Source organism: Topomyia yanbarensis, chromosome 3 (assembly GCF_030247195.1).
Source record: "Topomyia yanbarensis strain Yona2022 chromosome 3, ASM3024719v1, whole genome shotgun sequence".
NCBI classification, from domain to species: Eukaryota; Metazoa; Arthropoda; class Insecta; order Diptera; family Culicidae; genus Topomyia; species Topomyia yanbarensis.
In genome coordinates this window covers 56,819,311-56,831,391 of record NC_080672.1, presented here as the reverse complement: position 1 = coordinate 56,831,391, position 12,081 = coordinate 56,819,311, and the positions used below count along the sequence as shown (strand labels likewise).

The window sequence follows — 12,081 nt, the reverse complement described above, 5'->3', positions numbered from 1 at the left end:
AAAAAACAAGTTTATTAATGGTTCGAGATAGAGTATCGCTGTCTTCCAGAAAATCGAAGAAAATAAAATTTTAAAAAACTTTGTCGAAAACACTTCAACTCTGTCAGGTACTATTCATTTTACAATAAATTTACCAAAAAAATTAGAGCGTTTCTTAAAAAAATGTTTTTTTTTGTATAACTTTTGTAGTTTAGACTTTTCATTAAGATCACTTTAGAAATATTTTCAGATATTTTGAAGGAGAACAATTTCCTTTAACAGTTATGTGTTTTAACAAAAAAAAACACCTTTAACAGGCCAACGAGGGTACCCGGGTACCCACAAATTAAAATGCTCATAACTATGGCCTCCCTCAACCGATTTGGACACTTTTAGATATTTTGGATTCAGGAACTCGTCCACTTTTTGATTCTGTGCAATAGAACCGAAATAATGGATCTGGTTTTTGGTAATCCGGATTTTCCGGGGTAATGTTTCAGTACTAGGATATGATCTGTAAAGTTTAATAATGTACTAGCAACATGAGTATCAAAACTCTTCAAATTGTCTCGGAAGTCTGTTTTTTATTGTTACAGGACCCTATGGCAATTTGAAAAATGGAATTGGAATGGAATGGCCACTCACGGCCCCACGGGAACCTGCTCCGGAATGTCCGTTCCGGGGTCAAATCACCAAATGGTTCCAAAACCACGAGATACAGCCTACTGATGCAATTCTAAGAATTTTGATACCCATATTGCTAGTATTTCATTGAAGTTCACAAATAGTACCCCAGCATTGGAACCTGCTTCCGGAAACCCGGATTCCCGGGAACCGAATGAAGTAACCCGATTCATTTTTACCAAGTCCAAAAGTGGATGAGTTCCTGAATCCAAAACGGCCAAAAGTATCGAAATCGGTTAGATATTACCTTAGTTACGGGCATTTTAGTTTTGTGGGTACCCGGGTACCCACATCGGCCTGTTACGTAGTAAAAAAATTCAGGAGCCCCTCCTCACTCCCACCCTTACTATATCAACAATATTATTAACCCAAAAGCTTGACTTAGTGAAGTTCTAAGATGTCACAAAGTTTCAATTTCCAGCTATGGATAAAACATAGGAATTTAATTAATTGAAACTTAAAAAGGTACCCGGGTACCGCGTCGGACACACAACGGTTGATATACCGAGCCTCTAGTTTCTCTCGTTAGAAAGTTATATATACTTTTTACTACAAATATACTGTTTTTATGTGAATATTGCAAGATATTAAAAGATATCCTGTTTACAATTTCTGGTGAGCTATACTACAAAGCATGCTATTTCATATGGCAGCAATGGTATTTAATGTTAAGTGCACTATTTGAAAAGGATATATTTTTTATAGTTCTCAAAACTTCGAAACGAAAAAGTTTAGTAGTTAATAGTTTAAAGCAAATTATGCGCCCTAAAATAATCTTCAAGTTATCCAAAAGGTACTTTAGTATAAAAATAAAACTACAAAAGTCATAGAAATAAAAACGTTTTTTTAAGAAACACCCTAAAGTTTACATTTGGGTTTCTCGTACAATGGAAAGTATAAAAGCTAGAGTTTGCATGTCTTCAGCAAATTTGTCTAAAATGTGTTGCTCTACAACCTCATTGAGGACAGTAAAGCTCTATTTCGAACTGTTAAAAAGTTCAATTTTAAATATTGCTGGTATCAGAACCACCCTAGCATTTGTTTAAATTATAAGAAGGGCCTACAACAACTTTGCTATACAGGCTAAGTCATTTAATTTTAGCAAACAGTTAAAATTCTTGCTAAATTCACATTCTGGACCACTGTGCAATCGTTATTATTTCGTTGTTGGAACAGGAAGTTAGTTTCGATATACAAAACGCAGCAGTTATTGATTTCCCAATTGATTGTACCTTATCAACTGTTGAAAACTGTTTGTTGGTGTTGGTTGTAGTAGGTTGATTTTTCTTAGCGACTTCAGAGTATTGTTTTCAGTAATGTGCCGTCTGGTTACATAGCCGGCACGTAGGAATCTGACCAGGGGAGATGCACAGTGTTACTTGCTAAACGCATTTCAACAACAGGAAAGCCGTTGTAAAAGCCACTGAAATTCAAGTAGCGTTTGTAACGGATTTCATTGCTCCGTATTTTGACATAAATCTTTTAATGTCCTCTGGTCTAATATCGGGCGTTAGGTCGTGTAGGCGTACTTCAATTGCATCGTCATCCATATATTCTGAACTTGGTTTTAACATTGTCATATACGATGCCGCGTTGCAGGTTGTTCTTCATAATAAAGTTTTCTGCCTGGGCTAAACTTTAAATCGTTATCTTTGCACAGTTTGTCACGTGGTGCAACTGTATGTATGTCACTTCCTTGAGATTAAGATGTTTTCACTTTTAATAACAGTTCAACGTCATGTACTGTAGGTCAAAGATTTTATTTAAAGTCAATCGAAATTTTGTTTTCCCGATGTGGGACCAATCATAAATTACGTAACGGAGGGGGTACGACAAGTTGTGACAAGTTGTGACATAGGGGGGAGGGGGTGTTAACTAGATCGTTACGTAACATGTTTTCATCGAAGAAAAAAAAATTCTTGGAATTTGTTACGTAACAGGGGAGGGGGGGATGGAAAAATTTGTGACAATTTGTTACATAGGGGGAGGGGGGAGTCCATTTTGGGAAATTTTTGCGTTACGTAACTTATGAATGGTCCCTGTGCTGCTACTTTTATTTTCTGGTGCAGACTAATTCCACTGCGCAGCCACAGATATAATACTGGTTGTGAAAATATACTTTGTTTGCTATCCATATATGAAACGGCTGGCGTCCAAAAAGGGACAACCAACATTTTGCATTTTTAGAGGAAATGGAAAGAAAACAATAGCATTTCCAAACGAACATTGGTTTTAGGGATCATCCATAAATGACGTAGCATTTTTTGAGTAATTTTTAACACCCCCCTCCCCCATCGTAGCATTTCGTCACAAACCCCTAAATACCCCCTGGTAATTACGTAGCTTGACGGTAAACCTCCCCCCCCCCCTTTGATCCGGTAAAAAATTTAAAAAAATAAAAAACAATGTTAGTTAGATGAAACGAGTAAAGCTACGTAGCAAGACATGACCCCCTACCCCCCTGTCGTCACACATCATCACAAAATACAAAACTCCCCCCTCCCCCATATAATGCTACGTCATTTATGGATGATCCCTTATTGTAAAAATACATTATTTTATCAGTAGGTAGTCCATTGACTCATGTTGCCTACAAAAAGTAAAATCATTACATGTACTACCTATCAAGTCACGAGCATTTTCGTAATTCGAACGGAGGGGGTAAACCCCAGAAGTACGTAGTATCCAAAAGGCGGTAGCCCACCATTCATATGTCCTTTTCTTATCTTTCGTTCTAGAGTTATGGTGTCTTTGGCAAATTTGTTGCATGCCATTTAACGCTTGATTTGAACATTTCATATTAGTTCGAAATTCTGTCGCTAGGGCGGCGTTATGATCAAATCGACACACAATGACCAACCATCCCCCCCCTGCGAGCTGTGACCACCACCAGAGCGCACATGCTAGTGGTTGATCGTTAGTTTGGGCTGGTGCAGAGTATTAAAAAACCCAAAACATAAAAAAGGCACTTAAGCCATCTCAGTCTCCTCGATGCACCACTATCGAGACGTAATGGAATAACCATCCTAAAGTAGTCTTTTCTGCCAGAGGTTCTTTAACACTGATGCATGAAATATGCTTGATGATGTTTGCAATACCCTCAAACCCATCAACCTAGAAAAAGGCACTACTTCCCAAAGCTTCCTTCTAATAAAATTGGGTTTGAATTTGTGCCAAATTGACCCTGCCAAATGTTTCGTAATTCATCACACTGGAATCAAATTTCACCTTCAGCCTGCTTTGTAACCTCGATTAGATCGGAAGCTAAAATCGTTCTGTTTCTTAATGGTGCAGTGTATCTAACGAATAAATCGATTCTACCTACAGTCAGCCATCTACACTTACCGCACCAGTGCTATAAGTAAGCAAAGCTATCGACATCCAATAGATGTTTCATAGCAGTGTGAACAATTTCATCATTGCTGCATCTTCAATACAGTGGCCGTCTGTTTTAAATACTGTCCAATCCGCCCTAGCGTTCACGAACTGGAACATTTATATAGAGGGGCAAGTGCAGCTTGGACCTACAAGAGTCATCGTCATTCCATTTCATCACACACGTAATAAAGTCCGTTAAGTCGGAAGCCTGAAGAAATTTTTCATTGGAATGTTGTGAGAATACGGGTGACGAAACCTGTTCCTCCTTACCTGAACGTTCAATACGAATTAGAAGGCATAACTAAATCTCAAATCACGCTGTGCACATATGAAGGACAGATCCCTACGTGCCAGTTATGTAACGAGAAAAAGACACTACGAGAAACTATGTAAAGAAACCTCTATCGACAAAACTTCAACTGCAAGCAAACGAAACACTCAGCCCTCATCAACATGAACCAAATCACAAACAACAGACACACGCACAGCGTGTCCGACCGATGTGATGCGCCTATTACTTACAAATCAACAGCCAGCACCACCGACGATAAAGTAAATGACAAAAAACACAGATCGTGTTCCATAGATCCCACAAACAAAGAAAAGCCGTGACCGTATCACATTGATCGTGTAAACCTATACCACATCAATAGCGAGGATAGCATGGACAAAAACGATGATTCGAGAGAAAGCGGACAAAGTGACCCCAAAACAAACAGTAGATCATGTAACCAATGGATCTGTGTGTGGGGAATACGCATGGTCTTGTTTGTGTAGAATGATGACCGTTGAATCATGTATGAAGCTTGATAATTAAACTTATGAGAAGTTCTTGATTTGAGGCAGTCATACCTGCAAAAATTCCCAACGGGAATTTTTATTTTTTTGATTACAAATTTTGTGCACAATACGTAACTTAAAAGTTTAGTTTATAGTGTTTCGTATTCTTCTCGTCAGTAACTAGCATCATCTTAATGCCAGACCCTTGACAGGTAAGTCCAAACCAGGATCAAATTAACGCCAATTAGACACAAAAATCACAATAGTCACACGTCTTACGTGAATGCCTAAACAACTGGCTGGTACTGAGTGATGTGTTAGTGGTAAGCGCAGAAGTTCTGATTTACTGATGAGAAATATCAAACCATATCCTTGTAACAAAAACTTCCCGTTGCAAACGTAGAGATGCAAAGACGTTACGAAAACAGGTTGCTGAACCAAAATCATGTACTATGCTATACTTCTTCGCAGTGTACAAAATTTTGGTAGAAACTGCTTCCTCCATTAAAGAGAAAATTGTTTAAAGTCATCTTTGCGCGAAAAGAGCGCAAAACCAATAACCAGACTTCCCATGAACATCGACAAGTTTGTACCTGTGTACAAAATTTCGCGCACGCGTTCAACCTCAAACATGCTTCGTCTCGATGTACAGGTTCGCCTCGAACATCGAACCCAAGCGAACGATGTGCAAACTCTAGTTCAAACGTCCGTGTACGTACACCGAGTGCGTACGCGAGAACGATTCGCACAAAGCAAAATGAGTCAAAGCTAGTGATGATGAGAGTGAGACAGGGGAAAACTAGTGCCTAGACCTACGTGTACGCACACCGTACACCGTGTGCACGTGTTTAGGTACGAAATAGCGTGTTTGAGTTCGTACACGAAGTGTGGGTTTAATATGAGCACAGAATCAGAGCGAAGCTTGTGTGCGATGTGCATATGGGAAGACTGTCAATAACTAAATTAGTTATGGAATTCGCGTTTCGACATCGTCTCATCAGAATCCGACTCTAACTTAGTGGCAGAACTTAATCCCATAACAAAATCATGTGTTCTATAATTATATTAATTTGCCCTCAGTATAAACATTGTTTATGGTTCGACAATACGACGTGAACTGGTTCATGATTTATTACATCGTGATCATGGTTTGATTCTTGTGATTTACAATTAGTTCACAAAATCAAAGCAATCTGGATATTCAAATAGTAATACGAAAAATACGGGATTATTATTGATGATTTGAGGAACTTTATCGCAATTTTCGTAAACGGCTCAGTTTATGAAATCGTGATTTTTTTTTCTATGACCTTATGAACATTTTTTTCCATGTTTTCATAACAACAGTCGTTACACTAACATTCCTTTCCTTCCCCGATGGCTGTAAGGACGTGGCAGTCACCGTTATTAGCATTTTAAAGTACAGGACTCACGAAATGTGCACATTGAGGATGGATGGCTACTCCCAACCTCCATTCTATAATTCTCTATGCCAGCGATTCTCAACCAGCAGGATAACAGATCCCTATGGGGCCATTAAATAGTTACTGGAAGTTCGCGAAGCAGTATTTCTATTTCGGATGTATATTGGGGTTTCAAACATTTTTGTAGTAGATCGAAAATAGTATATTGATAGCACACAAAAGAGTTTATGATAATCCTACACGTAGCTAAAGAGCGGGAGAGGCGGTGGTACTAAAGCCCCCCCCCCCATTCACCGAAAATTTTCAAAAATAAATTTAAGAAAAAACATGACCACAAATGCGTATTTCGTATGATTTGAACAAATTAGTGAGAAAATGAGACTATTGCTATTTCCAACCATTAAAGACAACGGTTACGATACTTAGTGTGCTTTCTGCCCGAGCCATCGCAAAACGAACGACAAAATCAGTTACTTTTATATTGTGTGCCTTGTCTGAAGTACAATACACACCGTTACTTGAATCCTTGCCATGGTGATCTCTCGAGATGAGTGAGTCGTAGAAGCTAGAAGTGGCTTTTGACCTCTGGTCTTTTCGCGCCAGACCGAGCATTCGTGATGCGGGACATTTTCTGAAGGAGGAAAATGGAGCTTATGCTAACGGAAGTCGCCTTTATCGGGTTCTACCATGTCAGGCAATCAGTGCTGATAAGGTTGGCCCAGGAGAAAAGATTCATTTCAAATGACTATTTAAAACACGTGCTTTTTGTGTCAATAATCAAGATCTCCATATATAGGAACAATGGGAAAATCGAGGTACGGCTGCAACATCTGATACCACTTACTTGTACAGTGGCTATTAAAAAATGCATGACACATTAGAAACTACTTCCCGGCATTTAAAATGGCGTATTATGATGAGAATATGGGTGGATCGACCCATTACTATCCACCTGACCCTGCAGTACAAAATATAATGCGATAGTACCATTACACAGATAATTCAATGCATATGTGGAAAGTACATTACAGGTTACCCTACTGGGAAACCGCTGAGAAAATTTCAATTCCTCGGAAATAAATTCCGATCAACACTCAACAGTCTCCAATACCACTACCTGAACCACAAATTGTTGCCAAATTTACGTCAGCTGCTCAGGTAATATTTACAACTTCAAAAACTGCGTCAAGTACCTCAAAATCAACAGCCAGCACCATCAATGAGGACGTTCACGTTCTCATGACCTCTAAGAGCAACAAGCACGGAAGTACATCTGATCGTGAACATGAAGGCAGCAACCACGACGATGAGACGAAAGCGTACAATAGCGAGATAAAAAAGAACGATCCCCAAGACGCAGTTGTTAAGGGGGGTTATCATATTAACGGTTTAAATCATACTGAATCTTTGCGCGTGGTTTAAAAACAAAATGTACATGTTAAAAGCCAAAACTTTTTTATTTGGTAGAATATTATAAATATGTAAATAAAAGATTACGTAAGGCATATTCGTTCATTTTTACTATTTTTGGTAAGATTACCTTTGTTTTGATATCAGTATCATATAAATCGATGAAGCCGTTCTCTTGCAATCCGGAGCGCCAACTGAATAAAATATGTCGACTTTGCGCATCAATATAACCCAAATGAATTAAATTAAAATTAATTTTAGTAAGAACGAAAATATATTCGAGTACGAACAGATATTAATAGGCAATCACGGAGAGCGACTAAAATGTTGCAACTGGTTGAATCTACAAGTTGAAAAGATTGGATAAATGTTTGACTATCAAGTCTTTATATAATTCTTTATATCGGCTAATTAACCATTCAATCATATTAGCATCTTCCAATGTATATCAATGGTTATCAATTATTGTCCATGTAAGTTTAAGAACGACGAGACGATTCAGCGAACAGACATCAATATTCAATCACGCAAAACGACTAAAATGTTGCTACTGGTTGAACCTATAAGTCAATGGCATGAAATTCAATATGAAATATTGAAATTTTGAATGTGACAGCCGCCCTTTTTTCGTTATGGAATTAAAAGCGGGAAATAATCAGAAATCATTTGAACAGAGTCACAACTTACGAAACGTGTAACAACCAATGCAGATGAGCCCTGCAGGTGTGTCAAACCGTTGAACACAATTCTTCGGAAAGGATCCCATTCTATTTGAATTCGTTATAAACCCAACAGAAAACATAAACATACGAAATAACGGTGCCCATTTAAGCGACTTATTCACAGTAAATACCAGCCTCATTAGAGTGTTTTCACTGGTTGATGAATGTGTGTGTGTGGTTTTCCCTTCACTCGCTAATACCCGTCAGGTCATACTCCCAACGCGATTGGTGTACCATCTCATCACTCATCTGCCACGATCCTCTAATTAGAAGCCGAGCCACAAAGTAAACCTGCAACTGCAGGTACGTTTCCGAAAGCTTTCCATATTTGTAAGCTCTGTGTGTGTGTCGGAACTTTCGACAGTGAGCAGAAGTTGAGTTAATCCGTTTTCCCAGTGATCATCCTGTCCCTCCCCACCCCAAGCATCTCAACATCAACTAAAATATGTGTGTATACTTTAACTAGCTTCGTCAAACAGAAATTCTGCTTCTGATTGCACTGGAAAGGGGGAAGGTGTTGCATCGTTCAGGGGTTTGAGCAAATGTTACCAAAAATCAGCATACCTAGTCCGAGATTAGTTTTTGTGTGCATCCACATTTACTGGAAGACGACCTGCGTTCAGAAGGGTTGGTTTGACAGCTTTGATAACACGTTTGTCTTACAAGTTTACTTTGAAGAAAGAACTCAAGCCGATTTTAGACAAGTGCTTGCATAGAATGCATTGGTTTTACTTCGGCTTGTGCGCTTTACGATACTTGAAATGTGGGTTTGAGGTTTTTGTTTTGCTAAGCTCTCTAGTTTATCTGTTGATGTGTTTAGAGAAGTGAAAAGGTTTTTTTTTTGCTAAAAAGAACTTTAAACCATGTGTAATACTCTTTATGCGATCATTTGATTTTTTTAAACTGAATTCAGGCGTTTATTCTACTCCTTAAACAAGCACAAAATGTCTTAACCGTATTCCTACTGCACTGTTAACCTAAAATTACACGGTTGTTCACAAATTGTCGTAAAAGCTGGATTTACGTTAAGCTGTTTGAACGACTGGGAACAAAAAAAGTTTGACAAGCCAATCTCGCATGCAACTTTTTTTTGAATGTTTTGAAGGATTATCGTGATGTGACAAAAGCCGGGAACATGTAATCGAGCATCAAAATGTACAACGAAACAAATCGGTAAAGTACACATTTGCTGCCATACACTTCACCGTAAACACACTGGAAATGGAAAATTCGTCATATTGGATGAAGAATTGTACTTTAAATTTTCGCACCATAAATGAAGTAATAACAATGGCTATTACAGTACCAACATTGAAGCAACATATTAAACATCCCGGCAAATCATAATTGGAACCAAAGCTGTTGGTGTAGGCAACCATTTCTGAGAAGTGGGTATTTCAACGCCTCTGTTCCAAACAAAGCTATATCTGTCGATACAGACGAAATCATGTAATGGCCGGGTCTTCCATTCAAGCTGTCATTGTGCAAAAAAAACGACGCCAATCATAGACAAAAAAAACTATTTGTGCCATCAAAGAGCAATCCTGCAAACGTGCCAGAATAACGTCAAATCGATTTTTTTTACTGCCACTAAACGTACGGTGTACGACAAGGACTGGTACCAGAAGCGATTGATTTCTGCAAATAAGCGAGAAGGTAAAAGCACATCGACAGGATCTCTGTCCAAATCCTAGTTAGAGATGTTCGTCAGACACTGATTAAAATCAAAGACGACGGATTAAGGGCGAATGACCATCCAGGATAAAGCCCCAATAAATATACAATACAATACAATACAAAGGCGACGTCCACTGAGTGTACCGTAATTATGCTTTAACAAATGTTTATAAATAAAATGGTATACTATTAGGGAGGAATTTTCAATTCGATGTTTTGTTTTGAAACTCCGATTTTTTGGCTCAATAGCTAGTCTGCTGTCCAATAGGCTCCATAAGATAATGTCTGTTCATTACTATACATCATTCTTCAATATTCGGTCAGATTGTTGGTATTTGAATTAAAGTTGTTCGTATCTAAGGTTCAAATATCAACGAAAGAAGAAATAATAAATGATGACGATGGTATATGAATCTACCATTAGTGCATGGAATACCCCTGCAATTGTAACTGTCTTTAACAGCATTCATATTATCGATGTAGCGGACCCATAAACGGAATCAATTATGCGCAACCCGAGAGGAGCAGAAAATTTCCTTCCAATAATAAGATCTAGTCTTTTGAATTTTTTTCCAGTACTTGGTAAGGCACTATCTTGATGGTTTGTGTGATAAGGGTACGTCAATCTTAATCGCGTGGCAGATAAGAACCTTAGCAACGACAGCGTAATCCCGAAGAATTATGCGATAGGTGAGAAAGTTCTTAACATATGACTAGAAGCTGGTGATCTACGAACAGTGCAGTCAACTGAAATGAACCCAGCTAGCCCGTCGGCTATGGCAGAATTCATTTTCATGCAACTATTGAACTGATGATCAGTTCGTGGCTCTTCATTCACCGTCATTTTCAAATGAGTAGTAGTTCGTATTCAACTTCAACCTCGTCTGATCCTGTCTAATGGAAAGGTACTGCTTTCAATTGACCCACTGAACACCAGTCAAATGAGATTCGGGTAAACACTCGATGATAGGTAAGGGAAATGGATGATTAAAGCATTTTGAAATCCGAGATGACGGCAATATGGATACAATCTAGAAAGGGGTTGGTCCATAGGAAACGGAAATTGATGATTAAGGCCATTTTGAAATGACGGTTTTTCGGTTATATGAAGGTTTGCGAGTGATATATTAGTGTATTGTTATGTATAATAATATTTCATGCTAAATTTACCGATCCGATTCATCCGATCGTTGGTAAACGACACATTGACAAAGAACGATTGATTTAAATCGTTCTTTGTCAATGTGCCATGTACCAGCAATCGGAAGGTCTATGTACTGTTCTTCGTATACATTGATTCTAATTAACGGTGTGAATATCAGTGGGATATGGGGGGATTTACCCTGCTTGTACATCAGACTTTTGAGCCAGCCAAAATCATTATACAAGAAAGCTTCTTCTCTCAAATAAAATTAATTCAATATATAAGTGATTACATATTATGAAAAAAGCGCAGAACGAATGAAATGAATGGAACGTATAAATAAATAAGTATAATAAAATGAACGACATAAATAAAGTGAATGAAGTGAATATTTGATTCTCCGAATGCTGAAATTTTTTAATCCTTGATTCTCTGATTTTTTAATTGATTGTAATTGAATCTAATGTGATCGTGATCGATTAATCGACAAGATCACGGTACGAATAAATATGGCCTAAAAAATAATTTTTCTTGTCCGTTGTCTCAATAATGAAATATATTGTTTTGTATTGTATTAATTATTGGGGGCTTTAACCTCGATGGGTCATTCGCCATTACACTGAAATAAAAAATTTCTAAATATAAACTCCAAAGTAAAGAAGTTCGGTTAAGAATTTAATGTATTTTATGATTTCTAATCAGGCTAGTCAGTAGATGACAGAAATTGATGATTAATGCCATTCTGAAACTCAAGATGGTAGTTTCTAGTAACCACAAAAACAGTGAATACCATCATCGATATGGGTGTCATTTGAAAGGTGCTGATCAGTAGATGCCGGAAATTGATGATTGAGGGCATTTTGGAATCTAGAATGACTGCTTC

General features: G+C 38.0%; 2 protein-coding genes across 5 annotated transcripts in view; one reads left to right on the top strand and one right to left on the bottom strand.

Moving 5' to 3' along the window:
• Positions 1–12,081, top strand: part of LOC131689679 (protein RER1) — a 291,551-nt gene that overhangs the window by 79,409 nt on the left and 200,061 nt on the right. The window lies entirely within an intron of this gene.
• Positions 1–12,081, bottom strand: part of LOC131689676 (atypical protein kinase C) — a 481,953-nt gene that overhangs the window by 434,503 nt on the left and 35,369 nt on the right. The window lies entirely within an intron of this gene.